The sequence below is a fragment of the Netta rufina genome (assembly GCF_964035555.1).
Source record: "Netta rufina genome assembly, chromosome: 2".
NCBI classification, from domain to species: domain Eukaryota; kingdom Metazoa; phylum Chordata; class Aves; order Anseriformes; family Anatidae; genus Netta; species Netta rufina.
The window spans coordinates 16,859,158-16,880,778 of record NC_140124.1 but is presented as its reverse complement, the minus strand read 5'-3'; the positions used below and the strand labels follow the sequence as shown (position 1 = coordinate 16,880,778).

At 42.9% G+C, this 21,621-nt stretch overlaps 1 protein-coding gene across 2 annotated transcripts in view; it reads right to left on the bottom strand.

The window, feature by feature from the left end:
* Positions 1-20,724, bottom strand: part of MPP7 (MAGUK p55 scaffold protein 7) — a 148,108-nt gene extending 127,384 nt beyond the window's left edge. The window contains exons 1-3 of one of the 2 annotated variants that reach the window (XM_084282410.1): positions 20,586-20,724; positions 16,664-16,732; positions 8,223-8,304 (exon numbers count right to left, since the gene is read on the bottom strand). The gene's annotated coding sequence lies outside the window, so the exon portion shown is untranslated. The remainder of the gene's footprint in view (positions 1-8,222; positions 8,305-16,663; positions 16,733-20,585) is intronic. The other variant, XM_084282409.1, reaches the window with a different exon arrangement.
* Between the last annotated feature and the right edge of the window lie 897 nt (positions 20,725-21,621).

Sequence of the window (21,621 nt, the reverse complement as noted above, 5' to 3'; positions counted from 1 at the left end):
CTTTCTAACCATTTTCATCTCCGCAGCTTTTTGTGCTGTATTTTGTTGTGTAGAGACTCGGCCATCACTAGGGACAAGCTCATTTGTCTCTAATTAGCTGTGATATAATCATACCGTAGAAGTGAAAATTTCTCCTAACAAGCAGTATTTAAAATACTGTGCTAGTGAGTGTAAAATACCTACACTGCCTGTTCAGGCAGCACTCATTAGCCACCACCTAGTCTGAGATGCAGCTAATGAAACAATTACTTGTCCTTCCTCTGAACCTGCCAGTCCAAATTCTCAGCGCTGGGTGTGTACGGCAGGAAGGCTGATCAAAAGCTTTTAACCAGCTTGTGTGCTGCTGGGCCACCTCTTCTGTCACTGGGAAAAACTGGAACTCGAAGATAAAAACCACATCTGCTCCGTGTCAGGTGTGAAAGCGCTTGCTTTCGGTCATCCTTATAAGACTCTGATGTGATGATTTTCTGGAAACGGAGGTTAAGAGAAGTAAAATACCTGGCTAAAAGTCAGAAGTATCTGACTACTAGTTTAGCACAAAATTACAGATATTCAGAACTTGTTTCAGGCTTCTATCAAACCAGAGTGTTATTTCCAATGCCATCACTATGCTGGTTCTGTTCAGTTGTTTTCTGATCCACCTGGGAATAACATGCACACGAAGTCAGCTCTGTGTTCTCGGTACACAATAAAGCTGTTGGTAGTCTGAAAGTTTAGCCCACCAACCCACACCCTTCCACTGCTAGCAAAGGCCTGACACTGCCTGTTTGCTCTTCAGCCAACCTCTTACAAGGAGATAAAAACAGTAATTAAGAAAAACAGCAACCCTTCAATACCTCAACTAAAGGGCACTCCCAATGATTGCGTTCTGCACTACATGGCCACGACATCAAACACATGCTGAAGACAATGCAGGTTGAAACTACTTCTTGCCCCAGCAACCAGCAGTACAGCACCTGAGCCTGACTCTGGGCTACCACAAATAACACCTCCAGATTTGTAGAGCTCCTCGGTAAGGCCACTCGTAACCTTGATTGTTCACAGCACCTTGTGAAAATTAGTTCTATAACTCATGCCACGTGTAAAGCACTCCTGGCATTTCGTTTGGCACCCCAAGTTGTCAGATATAGTGAATAAATAACCTACTACGAACTTCCTTCCACGATTTATAATTATCCTTCATGTAATCCTTCAAATACCTTTTCCGAACCAAAATTAGTTGGTCCTTTGTTTTTGTTTTTTAATGGAGAAGCCACTTCATATCTCTGATGTAGCCTGCTACCCCTTTTCATTTACACTGGCTAAATACCCCCAGGATACTTAGAACTAAGTCAGTCCCAGAGCAGATGCAAATGTTCAGGTACTGACAAAATTTTGATGGTAATATTGTTTTGTCCAGGAGTTTAGAAGCAGGCTATGGTTTTTTCCCTTTCTATCCATCTATACAAAAGCTCAGGAACTTCCCAACATTTTCACATGTGAGTAGGAGTCAGGGCCCAGTCCCTGCCCCTACACAGTAACTAGGTCAGAAAATTCAACACCCATCACTTCACGCGACGTGCGCTGGGTGATGGAACAGGGACACCTGCTCCGCTTCTGATGCCACATTTGTCTTTCCTCATTGGGAAAAAAGAAGGAGCCCACAGCCTCACCACCCTGCTTCCATTTGTCCTCCTTGTCCCTAATTCCTTTCAGAACAAAAACTAAAACCCACAACTATTTCTTGTCACCAGAATAGCAAAAGGGGGGCTTTTATTTATGGTGCAATTCAAAAGTATCTTTTGACAGTAGTAAATAAGTTAAATGAAAACAGCGTTTGTAAAGCCAAATACGTATGAGCGTGCAGAAAATTCTTCTATGTTTATCCCAAATAAAAGTGAACCAAACCCGTTTCCAGCAGGATGAGGAGGCATAATGGTGCCATGTGCAGTAACTCCTAACTGCATACGAAAATCATCACGACCAGAAGAACTCTAATGCAAATACCGGCATGCAGGCTGTCACAGTCGTCAGCTGTGAAATAAACATATAAAATAATAGCTCGACATTATGTTTAAACATAGATGTAGAAGTCGTTCTCCCTGGCATGTCTGGTGAACACGGCAAACAAAACATGAAATTGGCATCCACAGCTCGTGAAGACTCTAGAATACAACGACCAAGATCATTTGTTACAACAAGCTGTCTTTCCACAGTACTTTTTATTCCTGTTATAATAAGAAAATCATTATCTTTAAATATTAAGTTCTGACCAACATAACATCTTTTTAACCAACTCACAAGCACAGATCTGCCTTTTGATCCTTTCTGCAAGATGCTTCTGCCTGAGAACATTCTCCCCTTTTAGAAAAAAAGATGTTAACAAGTTCACGCATTAAACCACAGCTCTCCAGCACATAATAAAGTCCTTGAAATTCAACACTGCCTTAAGCTAGTCATTACAAGTTACTGCTACAATCACTTCTTAATTGATTGAGAAATAAACGCAGTATCAATGAAGGTGATAAGAAACATTTAAGACGGTAAATATCTAATGGGAAAAGAGAAAAACAAGAGAAAGGATTCAGAGTGCTCATTAAAGTGAAAAATTCCTTATGCAATTACTTAATAGGAAGCTGAATACATCTATTCACTGGATCTTAGCAAATTAAGTTTGCCTTCTTTTCTCCGAATTCCATTAATACACAGACATCGTGATGCAAAAGAAGTCTGCCCAAGCACTTGTACTTTTGTTTTGAACTGGAATGTCTCAGCATGGCAAACATCCCTATCTTTTTTCCATCTGTCCTACACATTTATTCGTGCTAAACTTGTGACCAACTCCTATATGAATTAATAGGAAGTTAGGTGCACTAAAAAGGATCAAAAACCAGCTAGTTACTTAAATTACAGTGAGAAAACAAACTGGAAAATTCCTGGTTTTGGTTCATGCTTCATTTCTTGGAACTTACATGATTTACTAGAAATTATGAGTATATCTTAACTTGTTTTTTCCATACCTGATCAACTTATTTGACTATTTGAAAACAATAATTTAATTTAGACTTGGAGTTGTATTAAGGCAATTATGTCCCACGTATGAAAACATTCAGATTCTTAACCACTTAGAATGTGTAATTAATTTTGCAGCCTGTAGATCCCTGTAGTGACTGCAGATCCCTCGACTATAAAAGATTTAGGCTGGACACATTGCAGAGGCATTTTACATTTGGTCAGCAGCTTTAAGACATCTCCTTCAGAATTTTACTTGTGATTAAGCTCAAATTCCCAGCTATGTTCTGCCCACCTCCGAAAGGCTAGAAGAGTTAATTAGAACTACAAAATTAAAGTACACACCCTAAAAATTACAGTGCAACGTTACTTGCAATCCAAGATACACGTGTACTCAGAAAGCAACCACCCAGCTATATGAGATGCTCTAGGGACTGCTGTACAAAACAGGTGCTTTGAAAAGATGCAGAGACCATCCATCAGCACTGCACTGCAGAGCAGAAGTTGGAGTCAAGCTAGCTAGCTTCGACAAGGAAGAGGAATCCTGCAGAAGAGTGAGAACGACAAAATCAAAGCAACAGCCTGTTGAAATCTCTGCAGCAGAATTATGTTGCAGAGATAAGCAGGACTCGATGCTGCATATTACGAGAAGAGACAAATGCTGCAATAGCAGACAAAAGAGATAATGTGCTCCAAAGTGTTTTCAATGTTCAAATGCCTAAGAATGAACACATCTCATGGCTATTATTATGTGATTTGAAATGAGTAGGATTTAAATACAGCTTTGACACGATGCTGAATTTGGAAAACATCTTCCTGTTTATGAGCTCAAGTGAGCGGCAGAATAATGGCATCATTCACAGCAAATTAAGAAAGGACGTAAGAGGAATTTTAGAAATGGTGATAAAATTGTGGCATGAATTGTGTTATTCAAGAAAGCAAGTAATGTGCTTTTTTAACAATCATAAGTTAAGAGTTTCCAATAGTTTATTTCTCCACTAATAGTAACAGATAATACTAATAAAACATTTTCCACTGTAATTTGACAGTAACACTTTTTTTTTTTTTAAGAAAAGCTGATGATACATGTTCAGACATTGCAGACTATGAAAAATTTCCTTTACATTTTTGTAAGGGGCATACTCAGTTTTAGCTACTGAGTACATGTCAAGAGAATGAATTTGAAGCAAGATGGCAATGCAGCAAAACCAACCGAACAAAGCTCACAATCTGTGTCCAGAAGGTATGTAAAATGGTTCGAGTGTTAGTGATGATCTAGGAAAATGAGGCATAAATCAATCAGTCTTTCTAAAGTAAACAGATTTTTTTGCATGAAATTAAATAAAGCAATAATATTATCCTTTTGTTGAGTTCAATGAAAAGCTAAAAATGTGGCTAATATAAGACTTTTTTTTTTTTACTTCCTTCCTGCAGATCAAACTAGAATCCATTATCTTCTTTTTTCTGTATCCCAACAGATCAACTAATGCAGTACATTTATTTCACATGTCTCTAGTGAGTGAACAACTGAAAAAGTACGAAGAGGAAGCACTTCCATTAGAATAATATTAAAACAGTATCTGTCTATCATGAGCCATTTCAATTTAAAAAAAAAAAAAAAAAAAAAAACCTAGTGCTGTGTTACTTCCAATTAATGATTTATTGGGAAGGATGCCTCTGGAGCTTCTAAGTTAGGACTGACATTTGAACAGGACACAACCAGGCACAAGCAAATCAAACTGAAGTAAGCCTAGTTTTCGATGGAGAGGAGAAAGGTATTTCTATTACGATGAGAAATTGTGGGAGAGGTTCCCTCTACCCCACTTATTCCAATGTCAGTAAAATGCATTTACCAGAACTTCTAAAAACTGTGTTCTTCAGCTGAAGTTGCTAGTTCTCTGAGAATTTCAAGTGTTTGTATGATTATTAAGGGATGAAGGTATTGGAAATGCAATCAGCTTTCCATCATTACATCAGTTCTGCCCTGACAACTTCCTCTGCAATTTACTTAGGTGAACATCTGTCTTGATAATGACATTTCTCGGTGCAAGGTAGGTGCTGCCCAACTTCTTTATGATCCCTTTAGATCCTTAACAACCCTTTTTGGTCCTTAACAAGCAGCTACTGCTCCTTTTCTATCCAAGGAGCTACACACTGTTGATTTTGAGCAGCAGTGCACTGGATTCCTCTTCCCAGTCATTTCCTTGCCTACATCCTAATAGGGGTATCACCATCTCCTTCATGCTCCTTTCTTCCCAGTAGAGACAGAAGAGTGCTTAAATCATTGTGCTTCTTTATCTATGACCCTTCAGAACTTTGTTTTCTTTTTTTTTTTTTTCCTAAGATTTTCTTCAATCTTAAAGAGAAGACATTAGTTTAAAACCGTATTCTGAAAAGACAGGTAGGGCATTAGACAGAAAAACAGTCACGCATCTATAACATCACCCTCCACTGCTCACGGTAGCAGCAATCACAGCGCAGACGTTCACTGGTTTGAAGCAGTTTCAGCACTGTAGTTTCCAAAGCAGTACCGGATTTAATAAATTCCCCAATGCTCACTGGTTGAAGCAGCAAAAAAAGCTTTGTTTTACTGTTCTACTGTATAGTGCCAGAACAAATTATTGTTGGCTACAGAATGCAAGCCTTAACCTAAGGTTCATACTTACAGTTGTTATTCTTCAGCTGTCAAACTGAAGAGGAATATCAATAAGCCACATAAATCTGTAAATGCTGATTAAAATGCAAAAGGAGAATCAGCCGATGCACAGAGGAATTACAAGCTTCCAGAAAACGTACTCATCTCCCCGTGGAAGAGTGATGTTCCAGTGTGTCTCAGGTTGTTACTTATGTTTGGATTGAATATCAGCAAACATCAGCTCCTGGAAGACTTCAGTAAAAGGCATGTCCTGACATTAAAATATCACTTTCTGACTTGTAAGTAAAACTGAAGTAGAACACCTCCATTTGAAATATTTAATTATGCAGCAAATCTAAATCTCGTATCCAATTTTCTTTCACCAAAACCTCTTTATCCTCAACATTACAGTAACTTCATTTATTCTTAACATTAACAGGTGCTGTTTGAATCCAGTGCCAAAGAGAGGATAGGACACAAGCATAATATTACATTTGGAAACACGAGTGAAATTTGGCAGAAGCTGATGCGTTGAGGTATCTAAGACACTGCACATGTGCTCCTTGCAATGTGCTGTGCCAACTCCGAAAACTACACCACGTTAAGGTAAGATGTCTTACGGGTCAGATGTGTGGACTGCACTTGCTCCATACTCCAGACAACACAGGGCACAAAAAACGAACCCACAAGGGCTCTCCACACGCACACATTTTCCTTCCACCTCACAGCCAACCCCAAAAGGGTGCAATCATACCAGTGTTCACAATAATTTTCATGAGTGCTTCTTTCCTTACTTTATAGATTATCTTTCAAAGAAATAAGTAATGCATCCTGTTGCAGCACATTAAATGCACAGACCCTGGGAATTGGGTTAACTGAACATAAGCCACTTTCTCTTAGAGCTGCAGAATTTTTGGCACATATCAAACCCATACATTCTGCCGATGAGTTTCCATCCTCACGTTTTCACCCTATCCATACAAACCATTCAGGGCATGACACGCCCCCTTTTTCCAGTAAGGAAGGACCATCCAATCACCCTCTGTGCACACTGCCACAGAAAGCCAAGGCACCTTTCTCTGATATCACAGCACGTTTCATAGCATGCAGGAACTGTAGAGCTGAAGAAATTATTCATTCACTGAGAAGACTATTGTCTCACAGTGAGAACTCCAGATCTATCAGGCTTCAGCTAAGAAGCAATAGATAATATTTTCATGGTTTCATTGAGTAACATTTTTAACTTTTTTTTTCCAAGGTAAATAACCCATTAAGTTGGCTGAATTTCATTCTCTTGACAACTTTGCCCAAATGAAACTCCCATTTCACATAGGGAGCAGGCAACGTGGAGATACACATATATGAAAACACACCCACTAAGTTTGGTTTTGGAAGTTGATGCTTTGGAAGTTTAAGAGCTAATAAATTTCCCAGTGAGGTTATCACCTTCTGAGATCTCCCATTTTCGGTAATCCTGCCTTTTTTATCTGAAGAGAGAAGGAACTTTTCACCCAAGTGTTACATCACTTAGGAACTAACAAGAACGATGTTTCTTCAGCTTGGGAAGTAGCTTCATAGTAGGATCTTCCATTATAGCCTGCGCATACAGGTAGCAAAAGCATCTTCCTAACAGAAAACTGCAGGAAGTGGTAAGGAATTTAGTTTCTAATTAATACAAGGCTTACATGAATGCCTAAGGTACAGCCTGGTTTCCTACCACCAGCTTCACTGCCCCAGCACTCCCCAGTATGGCTGTCAAATTCTAGCCGAGCAATCAATCCCATCAGCGTATGGCCCTAACGTGCCTGCCTCCGTGCTTCTGTAGCCAGGAGCCTAATCTTTACGAGCCACAGTGTTGAACATTAGAAGGCTTAAGTTCTTTTTTAAACCTGGGATATAAAACCTTCCAGTGCATTATAAACACTGCTAAGTGTTTGTTTTACTTTTTCCAACACATCAGCGCTTAGGATTCTAAGTGGAAGGAAAGTAGGTCAGGTTTTCCTACTGAAGCTTTTTCAAACTCTTTAATTTTTTGTAAATTCTACAAAACGCATCTGCCTTTTACATCCTTCATTAATATCTTAAGAATACAAACCTCTGAAGTGCACTTCAATTTATCAAAAGCCTGAAGAGTAGCAAGCACCTATAAATATTAGAGAAATATTTCAGCGTAAGTCCATTTTTTTGTTCCTATGTGCTAGGTCTGGCTTATCTTTGATCACAGATTTTTGCAGTAACCCATTAAAAATGCAGAAGGAATTTGCCCACGCAGATCAGCCACAGAATAGTGATCTGAACATTTCACAGCCTGCAGGGTGAAAAAGGTGGAACCCGTGCACTGGAGGGGTGCCTTCAACACCTTCATAGGATCGTCTGCATTTCTCACTGAGAGGACATTCACCGAGTCCCTGCTGATTAGGCAATAGTCTCAGGGTTTAAAATACAGATTTTTCTGTCTTCCTGTACACTGCAGCAACAAGGAAGCTACTATTTGCTCCTTTTATCAGCAGCAGTACAAAGAATAAGGCACACCCTGCTGAAGCAACTGGAAAAACCTGCTGTGTGAGCACAGGCAAGCGAGCACCCATACCCATACCTTCACCTCGCGCCACGTTTCCAGGTCTCCACGGGGACTTGGCCTCAGCCTAGCTGGGAAAAGCCGAGCAGGAAGGCAAGGCCTGGGCATAAACACAGCATGGTAAGTCCAAAAGAAGAAGAACAAATATTAAACAAAAAGGATAATCTTGGCACACGACCTGGTTATCGCCAACTGATCTTGAACAAATTGAGGCTGAATACCACAAGTAGGTTCCCCATGCTGAGCACAATTTAGCTCCGGAACAGGCTTCTAATTAAAGTCGTGGGGGAAAAGGCCCAGCTGGTTTTGAGGCAGAGCTCCATATGGCTATGGCTGTACGCTGAGGCTTACAAGAGCATGGAAATAAACTTGATGAATAGGGAGCTCCTTTCCTGTCCCACATTCCTGGGAGAACAATAACTGTCAACCGAACAGCATCGCTCTGATACAGCTCGAAGATACAACCATCTGCCAGGCAGTACCCACCAATAATTAGACCAGAGAAAGCAAAAACGCATCAATGTCATCGCGGGACAAACTTCGCCAAGAATAAACTTCACAGAGGATCTTTTCACAAATGCCTTAGACTCACAACCACGCTTCCCGTACTTTCATAGCAGAAATTTATTTTTCCAGACCAAGCATTACAGGTTGAAGAGCAGATGGGCTTTCAGGCTCACCAACCTTTCCACTTGCTTGACATAAAAGACGTACATAATGAAGTACACGAGCTGGTCTAATAAAGAATATTTGCCTCCACCTACGAGTGTTTCAAGCTGGGAGACCATTTCATCCTACTGGGTCCAGGCTGGGGGTGGGGAGTGGGAGGAGGATCTCATATCTTTGTTTATTACCTGAAATCGAAGACAAACAGCATAGTATTTTTGGCTGATTGACTCCACCTGTTTATAGACAAAGTCACTGAGCACATCACGCATCTACTGTTCCCCTTCTACGTGCCCATACCGAAACGCAACGACTGACGGTGTAGCGTGAGTGCTCATCAGGAACCGTACCCGTAAAGCAAACTGAAACAAAACTATTTCCTATTTCTTATAAACCAAAAGCTTAGGATGCTCAAGGAAATTACCTGGCAGCAGCCAAAAGAGCAAACTATAGGAAATATTTTTTTCTATACAATATCTAGGTTAAGTTATAATAGCCATAGCCCAACTGTTCAGATAAGCACTTGAGACATACTGAGAACGAGTCCTTCAGTGGCTGCTGAACAGAACGGAGCTGACACAGCCTGTCAGAGCCCCAAGTTTTGACAACAGCCAGGCTGCTACACCAAAACACAGGCTGCTCTACAGCCATTATTGCTCTTTATTCCTAAACATCCTCTCCTGGTCACTTCTGAAGAAAGTATGACAGGTTCCTACATTCTCATCAGGAGACCTCCCTTCATTAACACACCATTTCAGCTTCCTTTTTGCAGTTGATTTCCCCTCTCCCTAACCCCTTGCAAAACTATTGTGGTCAAACTCACAGAAACATTTAGCAGAACAAGAAAAAAAAAAAAACTTGTGTCTGAGCAGTAAAGTTTACAGAAAATAAAACTGTATTTTCTCAGCTTTATTCTCCTGGTGAAGCACAGAGCAAGGTAGCTGCAGGAGAATGTTACAATCCATTCTTAGTTTGTATCACACCACATTTTGCTCTACTATTTCAGTACATCTGGTTATACTAGAATACCAACACTTTTTTAGACTTGTCATCAGAATAGCACACACTTACATTGACTGTAAGTGCCTGCAGAGCTGATTTATAGTATATTCCAGACATATGACTGTATAATTCAGACAAGCTTAAAAAAAGTATGCTGAAAGAAGATACTACCAAGGACTTCCCACTGGCTCTGCTCAGCGTAAGAGGACATATTTTACTTGACCTACCCTACTAATCTCAGTAAATTGGACCTCAGCAACAGATGCAAAGCTCAAGTGACCACTTACAAATCCTTAGTGCTGCTCCACCTCTAGCCTTTGATCAGTTTTCTTCTCAGAGTACCAAAGACCTGTGCTCCCTGGGCTATGTAACAGGCTCCTCTTAGTCCAGGAGCTGATCTCTGGTACCAGCAGCAGGGTTACTGCTCCCAGCTTCAGCTGTGTTGCTCCCTACACATCCAGAAAGGCCTACATTGGCATACAACAATGAATTTTAGATCTAAGGAGTTCAGAGACTGTTTGGGTTATTTTGCTACAAGATTTGATATCAAATTACAGAATTACTACGATACCATCTATGTGCATGCTGCCGTTTATATTTGACAGTCTGACCCAAAAGTAGCTGAAAAGGATGATGAAATCTACATTCAGACAGCTTTCATTCCTCTGGAAATTACAAAACCATAAGCACACAAATTGCTTGAAGCATAATTCACCTTTGCACAAACTTAAGTTGAACTAGAATTGTTAGAAAGAGTATTTTGGATCACAAATTGCCTTTACCCCATGGGTCCTTACCCATGTTTGTACTAAAAACATAAAAATTGAACTCTTCAGAAACACTGTAAGCATTGCAAAGCAAATAAAAGGAAAATTTGTCTACACAGAACTAACTTCTAGCACTTGGAAAACATTTGGGCAGTAAGAAACACTATCTTACCCTCTTCTGCTTCTTCCAGGCTTCTCCCATGGAAAATTGACATGATTCCCCATCAGACATCCTTGCTACTATCCTGTGCTGAACCCTGGTCAGGCTCCAGCAGGCTGGAGGATTTTGCTATGCCATTGCAATGACAGCAAAAAAACGTGCCCAAAGTGGCAAGTTTGGTTATTTGGTGTGTGCTTGTGTGCGTTTAAGCATATTATTCTGAAACAATACTTTCAGAAATGCCATCTTTGAAACTTGAATGGGGTGAATCCTGCACACAAATTCTGGATCTCAAGCATGTTGTTTATGCCAAGTACCAGGCTGATAAAGTCACGTAAACTTGCAGTTTTAATACCAAGTTTATTTTTCCCTTCTTCATTTATATTTAATACCAAGCTCCCAGCCCTACATAGGTCATTCTGGCAGCTGGTACAATTGCATGCCAAGTCACAAGCTAAAGACTCTGACACCAAAATGTCAAACCAGCGACCCTCTGATGAGGGTTAAGCAATAGCAAAAGAAATCTGCCTTCCAGAACACAGCCTGGTTGAGCGACATGGAGGCAAGCTCTCAGCATCAGGTCAGGAACTTTCTAAGGAGAAGCCCAAGCCAGCCTGCTCATACTGTTCTCTTTGGCATTGTCTAACAAAAAAAAAGGAAATGGAGAACACAATGCCCCTTGACAAGACGGGTCACTGCCTAGGAACCACTGACCTAGACAGCAGTAGTGTGACATTAATTCATAACCAGAATCCAAACGCTAGGGCTGGAACCAGTTTCCTACTTGGAGATCAGAGTAGCTCATCTCTTGAATCCTTAAAATGTTTTTATTTTATTTTATTTTTTATTTAAAGTCTTTTCCATCCCTCTTTTACGTACAAGATTCATGTAAGATCCAGTAGGTTACGTTAGCTTTCCCTTGAGCTTTCCTTTTTCCAAGGATACTGTATTCTCTTCCAACCTTTTCTTCCTGAAATGTGCTGGTTTTATCAAAAGAATGGCAAGCAACTAACATATTTCCCCCCACCTTGGCCTAGGAAATGTCTCATTGCCAAAGGAGGCAGGAAAGACTCATCGGTAAGAGGAGTGCTGCAAGAGTTATCTCAACTTTCAAGGTCAAAAGTAGGATTTGTAGACACACACACAAACAAACCCATGCTCCTTACAGTAAGGGCTGTCTTGTGCTTCAGTACACACACTCTTAAAATAATTTTTATGTATAGGAAATGTGCATACAAAAGGGAGTTTATGCATAAAAACGTAAAAACAAATGTGTAGCTTCCCATGTGTGTGTAACTTCTAACTTAGGTGCTTACTTCTAAGTGTCTCTGCTACAATACAAACACTAGATTTCAGGTTACTTTTTCTATTACAGTCTCTATCCAGCAACGATAACAATGTGGAAAAAAAAATGTAACATTTGGCAAAAAGTAACCAGACATGAAGCTTTCATGCTGGCTGTGGCACATTCTCACTTCTCTGCTGTGGAGCAAGGCTGTCAGCTGCCATCTATGCCCATGCCATGGCTCATCTCTTCAGTCTGCATTCCAGTGCAGAGATAACATCTCGGCATACTGCTCAGGAATGAGTTGTGGAGAAGAACAGGCCCAGTCATTACTTTCTGATTCAGAGCAGTGCATGACTACATTTAGTAGTTTAGTATTAGAGTAGTTACTACATTTTACGAGGTCTCTGAAAAGTGTTCTGAGAATACTGCAGAAATCTGTTTCTCTCTGACAGCAGCAAAAGAGATGAAGAAGAACAAAATCTCATTAGAAGATGCAAGGCAGCAACAGGAGTGAGGCACTAAGATTTGCTAAGGCAGAATGAGCAACAACCCCTGTGAGAAAGACGGTAACATGCTTTAAATTCATATAAGATAGAAGAGCACGTAGGTTGCAAGGCCAGCACTAACTGGGCACAAAGGGAAACTTTAGCCCTTTGCTCATGGTCCTCTCGATTCCACCTGGAGAGAAGGGAAATCAGCATTTGCATTTGACCAGCCAGGGAATCAGAAGCAGCTGGCTGCAAGGAAAGGGATGGAGACAGGTAGACACAAAGGTTGGATGTGGTGCTTAGGGACTCCTTGATGGAGGACTCCTCCTCTCATCCCAGTGCTGAGGAAGTGCACAAGCTGCAAACCAGCAGGCAAATATTTAGCCAGAAGCACCAAACTGTAAGACGACATTTGCTTGTTGCACAACTGGGAGTAACTTCATTTACTGTTTGGGTCTTCACAGGGTGGGCAAATGTGTTAATTGAGATTTCTTACGTAGCTGCTCTGCCATACTAAAAACTTAATACAAACACACTGAGCAGCCACACCAGGTCCAATTACTTAAATGAACATTTTTCTATTCCTGGAGTATGGCATTAAAGGTATTAGCTTTACACTGACGTTAGACTGTATCAATGGGCACACAATGTCTTCAGGAGCCTAGAAATATTCCATTCATAAAATGAAGAGGTTTTCTCTCCTGAAGTACCACCAGGTCCGTTTTCCATCCTGTGAATACATGCAGTGCACCTGCTGGCTCCACGTCATCCCCCAGGCTTTTAGCTGTGATGACAGCAGGCTGATTTTAATAAGCTGCAGTGTTTTGATATGTAATGTACGTGCCTATTGAACTGATACACGCATTTTAAATATTAATGCTACATCCAAGCTAGATGAAAGCATTAGGGAATTTAGAATAAGTGATTAATTAAGGTGGGGCATTTAATTCCCTGAAGTGAGGCAGCGGTATGCAAAACGGTGAGTTCACTACTCACGTAAAGCACCCAGAATGTCTCCTGTTTTCTTTCAAATTTAATTGCCATCACCCATACGAAGCCAAAACCACTAGCCAGAACTCGTTAAATAGTGTGATACAGCTTGAAGGCTGAGGAATAAAATGGAAATTCAACATTAACGAAGTGGCATTTAATCAACTGTCATCATCGATTACAGTCGGCCACCTACACAACCAAGTTAGAGAATTAAGCATTATGTTACAGATGCTGTCTGCCTCTATTTGTAGAGCAGTAAAAAGAGGATTCGACTAAAAACTCTCTTCCTACAGGATGTTTTAATTCTTAACAGTAACAGAAATAAATCCATTACTCCCTTTGACTTGCTGAACAGAAGCTAACCACTGGTAAAGAGTTCCTGGACCAAGACCACCTATCTTTGTATTAGACATTGGTTATTATGGGTCCTGTGTTTTTTTCCAGTTAGTTAACTCTGTTACAATGTCTTCCTGTACCTAAAATACCTGAACTCTTCCTCCACAGCTACGCCAGCTACAGACTCTCCCTTTCTGACAAGCTTCTTCATTAGTTCAACACCCTTCTATTCCCGTCTTTTTTCCCCATTGAAATGAAGACACTTAACAGTCTGCATTTATCATAGTGGGAAAGTTCAGTGAAAAGCCCTAATAAGAATGAATCTAAATGATCTTTATTAAGTGATAAACATATTTATCACAAAATCAGGAATTCAAACACCTCATTGAATACAATTCAGCGTTACAAAACATTTAAAACATTTCTCATAGTTTCTAGGAAACAAAACCTGTTTGCAGGTGGCGTAATGAAGTTCTCAACTTTTCTCCCTGTTGTCAAGCTGCTCCTTTGGCCCCTGCTCCCTCCAGTAACTGCCTTGCCAGCCCTTCTTTCGCTGCACCTAGGGCAGAAGTCTGCAGGTCCCATTGCCCAGGAAGACATCTTCCTCCACTGCCGCAGTCCTGGAGTCAGCTCTTTCTGGTCACATTCTCTCTGTTGGTCTGGGTGCACACCGTCAGTCAGAAGCAGCTGTCTTGCAGCAGACACGAACAGAGGGAACTCCTGGCACTTGCTGGGTGTCAGTACGCACCTTTCCTACGCTCCTTCCAAATATCAGTTTGCTTGATGACCGACCACTCAGCTGCTGCATGCTGCTTTTGGTCTCCTTTTGAAACATCCCAATTTCTTGAAGCTAGACAGTTCAGCTGAGAAGCAGCACGCTCACCTCACCTGACCTGCTGCAGGTCTCACCACCCAGCCGCATGACTTGCAGGGCCGTCATCTGACGGCCAAACGCAGCACTCAGCCTGCACTCAAAGCATGCCATTCACAGTTTTATCCCCTGAGGCTCGTTTGCCATTTTGATGCCCTCCCTCAGCCTGGTGGTGGCAGCTGGAAGGTGGTCCATATCACAGTTCGTGTCGTATTTCAAACACATAACAAGCTTTCAAAGCAGGGAGTCACACACCGCCACTCTACTGGAGCAGTGTACGACTACTGGGCTGTAGCACTTGAAGGGTCTCTTTAGCACAAGAAAAAAATCTAGCATCTAATTCTGATGTTATTTAACAGCTTTGGATCCTTGGATAAGAACCCTACAACAGCTCAGTGATGCAGGCTGTTCCTTTCCCCATCAGAAAGAACCTGCTAGCACTGAGGTTGGCCTGCCCGAAGCTCTACGTTACCTACACGTGTTCCAGGAGTTATGGAACCAGCTGACTTTGGGCACTGTGCAGCAAAGGGCTCCTTTCAGAGCCTCCCTGCTTTACAGATGGCGAGAGAGCAGCAGGGAGGGCAGGGCAGGGAGTGCCCAGACAAGGCAGCTCACAAAGGGCTGCTGTTCCCGCGGTGGGAGCCGCGCCTCGGGCTGGTGGGAGGGCGAGTGGGGAGCGAGGGCACGAGGGGAGGAGCGAGGACTGGAGATCCGACACGCACACAACACAGATTTCATGTTCCTGATAGACTTTACCCTCTGTACACCTTAGCTAGGGAGCGAGCTACTTGTTCAGGAGGTGGTTTTGGTGACTTCTCCAGCAGTGCCAGTGTCAGGACGATGCAGCTTCAGCTTCCCCCTGCGCACACACTTTGCTCACAACGCTGTCAGAGCACAGAAGTTAACTGTGTTCACAGCTTCCCAAATGACCCAGATTACAATGAGATAATTAACTGCTCGCCAACAGCTACTTCATTGAAAACCTCTATCGCTGGATCTGCTAGACCACAGAAAAACTTCATTACTGCGTCGGTTAAGCCCCTGAGAAGAAACTTACGGCTGTTGCTTTAGATCAGTTCTCTTCTGCAAGACTTATAAACTGTGACAAAAACAGAAGCCTTTCTACCAGCTGAACTTGCAACATCTTAAAAAATAGAAAAAGAAACCTCTCCACCAGCCAGTTGAGGCTTCTGATTCTGATTTGGCCACACGTAGTGTGTGAAATATTTATACTTGGCTCTTATTTATAATTAACAACGTCAGTTCCATTTCTTTAGATAGCATTCGTGGTGTGCTGTCAATGAAACAGCACTTCTGGATTTCATATACGAAACAATATTGTTCCTTTTGGAACAGACTCATTTGCTAAAGCCAAGCTCAGTCCACCAAACAATACATTATGAGTGCAATAAAGATTTTCAGTGCTCTTTATATAAATGGATATAGACATTTCCAAGCTCTAAGACATAATTAGTAGCTCTGAAGCAGTTTTACTCTACTCTTGAACATGTTATATGATTTATAGTATAATTTATTTTGTAGTTAGTCATTAACAGTTGGCTGAATTAGCAACACGCTTTCCTATTTTTTTCAGAACTTATTCCATCATACACACTGTAACACCATAAGAAAATGTAACCATTCTTGACTTAAAGAGGCTGTCTCTGTAAGACAATAAAGCAGCACACCATCAGAATTAAGAAATCTTATCCCATATATTGGTCCACCAGCATTTCACAGCTTTATTTACCAATACTAAGACGCATATAACACTATTCTTGGTCTCTCATCCCAATCCACACGCTGGTAAGGACCAGAGAAAACAAGTGACAGCCTAATCCAGTATCAGAAAACTTTTGGCAGAAGAGTATTCACAAAGTAATCCTACCTGTAAGGCTGTCTTTACTTCAAGGTGGACTTAAGATACACATTTTCCAGACTGTAGATTCAATGGAACCTGAAGAAAAAAGGAAAGGCTACTAGTATTATGACATTAGGGTTGGAAACATGAAGTATCTTCATGCTTTTATTCTAAACGTTAAGAGCACGTACTCCTAACAATCATTTGTCTACGAAACCTTGCAAAAATAAGAAGAGTCAGAAGAGACTTTTAGGGTGTGGGGTGGGAGGACGATGAGTTGCTAATTGTTCTGCATCCATGCCTACCCTAGGCAAATTCATCTTAAAGGAGTAATTAAACAAAATTATCTCAAAATATGCCTAAGTAAGCTTCATCTACCTTATAAACACCCATAAGGCTTCATAAGTACATAATCACATTTTATATGTGAACACCACAAGTCTGGGTACAAATTAGTACAGGTTAGCTTTCTCCTACTATTCTTGAAGTCCAAACTCAAAAACCCTTCAAGCACGCGTGACTTGATGCTTCCAGTAAAGGTGCTCGTTTCTTTGCTTCATTCTGCTTTGGAGAGCCAGCAATAACCTCAAAACCATCACTAGCTGTGCACGCTGACATTTAGCAAGCGTCTTTTTCAACGCTCCACCTGGCATCGTGCACTGCCTCCTCCTCATGCGGGCGCAGAAGACCTGATGTTCCCAGCCCCGATGTTCCCACAGGCAATGAGCTGCAGGAGCAGCAACGGCGTAACGCAGCACAGAGGGTGCTTGGGCAACAGAACCACGGCGAACCCTCTACATGCATGGCAAGAGCTTAAGTCAAAACAGCAGAAAACCTCCAGACAGGGCTGCTCTTTCAGCTTTTGTATTTCACTGTATCCTTCTCACGCTGCATATGACAACAATCACACCTCCCATTGTATAAATCTCTGTGGCTTTGCAGTATCGTTTGTAGGTACAGTTCACAGATTCTTTCAGTGACTACCTTTAAATACTGATGACATTCCAGATGTAAAGAATGAGTTAATTTCAGGAGCTTCTCACTGCAGGTCTGTGATAGAATTATTGCACCACTGACTACACTGCACGCAGTTAAAGATCTGCAAAAGCTCGAGATTAGTTCTTTAAAACTAGCAAAGAATTGCCTGGCTGATTATTTTTTTCTTCTATTAAAATCTTCTTTCTTCAAGATATAACATACTGCAAGTGGGCACTGTCCAAATTTTTTTATTAAGGCTGAATTTTGACTTGTGATTTCATTCAAGTTACCGAAGAAGAGCAATAGCAGGATCGTATTAGCCTTCACAGCACCGAATTGAAAAGCAACAGAAATAAGACATAGTCCACAGTAACAAGATGCGATCCCAAGGGATTAAAGATACCAAAATCCTTTTACATTAGCTGCTCATCTTTTCTCCATAGCTAGCAAGTGGGACATGAAGTCCATTCTAAACATGATTCAGAATGTAGATTGTTAAACCATTTTCAGAACAAAACCTGGGTGTCGCAGAACTAGTCTGCTTAATGCTATTGCTCAAAACACATGGAATTTGTTATCCTTCCAGAGGGGGGGGAAATTCAAGTTATATTCCCTGCTAGGCATAACGAACAGAGATATTTTTCAAAAACATCAAAGCAAAGTTCTGTGCATCTTCAGATGAGCTATTTTTGGTGTTCCCCTAAATGCAAGACGGCTAACTGAAGGAAAGAGCATGTCAAAGTAACATTAATCACTGTCCTTGGAAACTCACTTGTCAAAGAATTTTCCTGAAGGCCTCATGGTAACCCTCAAAATGGTCCTGGAAAATACACTAATGCGGAGCCAGAGCTGTTCTCAGAGCTGCCATAACCACATGGGACAGAGCGAATGGTCTGAGCTGTCAAGGGATGTTAAGGACACTGCACTGCGAATGTTATCTGAAATGTCCTAAGTAATGCCTGCTGCCTGCCTCTGTACTTCAGTACCAATACAGGTCAAAGAATCATAGAATCATAGAATATCCCGAGTTGGAAGGGACCCATACGGATCATCAAGAAATATTACATAAGTTAGATATTGCTTGTGAGGTAAATACCCACAACTAAAAGCAGGTATAAATTACTTGTTATGTATTTCTAAGACTAAAATCAGTGAAGGACAAGTGAATATACTATATCTTTGCCTTAATGAACCACGCACAGTAGCAACCAGGAGAAAACTTTCCCGGTGATGGAGCAGGAAGAATATATTCACCACGGGCTAGGATTAAGCTGTATTAGCACAACTATGCAGGAAGCTTTCAGGACTTCTACACGTAACTCACCTGGCTCTAGATGGTGAAACTCACTTAATTCACTGCAACAGCTTTCAGGAGGAGGTACGCTAGGAGACAGCTAACAGACACTTTGCTAGCAGCAAGACCAGATTTTTTCCTACTTTTACTTATTATCATAGCAAGTTCTACAATAATCCTTAACACGGAAGAACCAGTTTAGGGGGAAAGATGCCACTGAACTACTTTTCTTAGATCCCTTCTGCTCCCTTCCATATGCTAGAGATAAACGAAAGGCTCGAGCATGCCCGGGTGCTTGCCACATAAAAAGGAGAGATTCAGCACAGGAAAGCACAACCAAAGCTCCAGTTTTCCGTGAAAGGCAACGCTGCAACATCATAAGAACAGATGGGCGTTCCAGCAGTTTCCAACAGCATCTTTGTGAGAATCACAGGACTCCCACCAGGCACGCAGGAAAGGGCTGGGAGCTGTCACTTAGCAAGCTTACTTGTGACTGCTTCCTATCAGGAGCTGGGAAGTCCTGAAAATTTGAACAAAATTGCAAATAAGCATCTAATGTAATAGCACATTATCTTTATCTAGCTTTCTCTGCATCTGGTATTGACTTTTATGCTGTGTTGTTACAAGCTGACAGCTCCAACTCCTGCCTCATATAAAAATTGAACTCCAAATTGAATGCTAGCAATCAGAAGACAGCTCACTGCACACACAAAAAGCCACTTTAGCTGAGATCCACCGCCCATCTCTCAGTGTCCTGCCTCTGATGGGGACTGCTAATGGATGCCTGGAGAGGAGAGCAAGCACAAACACAGGGCAACGCTTCCTGAGCGCTCCCTGCCACTTGACAGCACCGTGCGGCGCTGGGACCTCCTCCGCCTCCTGTCCAGCGTTCACATGTAGGTAGAAAGATGTTCACATTAAGAATCTGAGCTCATTTAAATCAACTTCTCACCATTTGGGTTGCTGCTTTGCTCTTTTGGCTGTGCTGGCACAGCAGAACCCCGCGGGTCCCCTCCGTTCATTCCCTAGCCCCAAGAGATTAAACCCGAAAACCCGAATTAGCTGTTGCTTTAGGACTGCTTTCAGAACCGGCGTGTAATGACGGTGTGGAGCACGGGAAGCCTTGCCCAACCCAAGGGTGACATTTCGTGAGATCCCCCCGCCGGTCCTACGTGAGATTAGAGATTTAATCGCCCGCATCCCCCAAAGTATCGCGCGCTCTCATTAAGCACATAACAAAGCTGTAAATTAAGTAAGACCTTCCTGTAGACAGCGCCAAGAAGTAAACATCCCTGAAGGAGGATGATAAAGGATCAGAGGGAAACGTTAATTACTATTTTAAAATGTATACACGAAAGATGGGGTTAGCGACGCGTTACGAGCGGATCTCATTAAAACTAGGGTCTGGAGCTAGGAAAACTTGAAATTATAACTCCAGAACCGGCTCGGAAGACATAAACCGTGACGAAGAGGCGAGGAAATTCCGCGCCGGGCACCTCACGGGGGCTGAGGGCGCTGCCGGGGGGCGCCCCCGCCACAGCCCCGCGCCGGGGTACCCCGCGGGGGCCATCTTGGAGCGGGGGGACCGCACCGCCGCCCCCTCCCCTCTCCCCACATCTCCCCCCCACACGCGGCTACGGCCACCCCCAGGGCCCCGGGGAGGCTCCGGGCTCCTACCTGCGGCCGGGCTGCCGGCTGGTGGCGGCGAGGTCGCCGCAGCCTCCCTGCCTCCCTCAGCCCGCAGAGCCGAGCCGCGCCGCGCTCCGCTCCCCTCAGCCCCAGCCCCGCCGCCTCTGCCGAGCCGGGCCGGGTCGGGCCCCGCCCCCCCGGGGGTCGGGCTCGGCGGGAGCGCGCAGAGCCCAACAGCCGCTCGTCCCCGCGGCCGCAAGATTCTGATTGGATAAGGGCAGGGAGGGCGGCGCGGGGAGGAGCGCTGATTGGCCGAGGGAAGGCTGAGGCCCGCCTCCCCGGCGCTGAGTGACGGGCGGTGCGAAGGGCTGAGGCGGCCCCGAGCCCCCCCCTGTGGTGTGTGCGGGGGCCATGGGGCAGGGCACGGGGCCCCCTCGGGGCACACTGAGGCACGGCTCTGTCCCCCCCCCAGGGCACACTGTGCCCCCAGCTCTACATAAAGCACTGTGTGTTGGGCAGGTGTCTGCCTAGTGGGGGTGTTTTTCACCTAACAGATCATGGCAAGGATTCTCCCAGCCCTTTCCATGTGGGGGAAGCACCCAGGGGTGCGCGGCTGTCTGAAGGACACAAGGACCGGCACTTGGGATGGTCCCTTCACACAAGGGCAGCCCTAAGCTGTACTGGTGTGATTAGTTTCTGCTATCCTCAAAATACAACATTGGATGTGTCCTTGGACAGCTTCAATTCCATGCTGAGTGGGGCTTTTCAGGGTTGTCTTCAAGTAGAAGTTTGAGAAACGTTTTTGATGGTGACAACAGCCCACTGGGCTGCATCAACAGCTGCTGAACACCCGAGGTTTTGGGGGCAGATTTATCGCTACAGTGCAACTAATCTCATTGAACCTCCCCTGTTCTTCCTGTTCAATTTATCATGATAGTTTTTGGCACTCTGCAGAACCACACGGTTTCATTATGTTGTCCATCATTTTTGGTTGAGATCAGCAAGTTATTAACAATTACTTCCTTCTTATCCGTATCTTCAAAGAGCTGGGACGTGGTCCTTCCTTTTGTGATCCATCAGCATC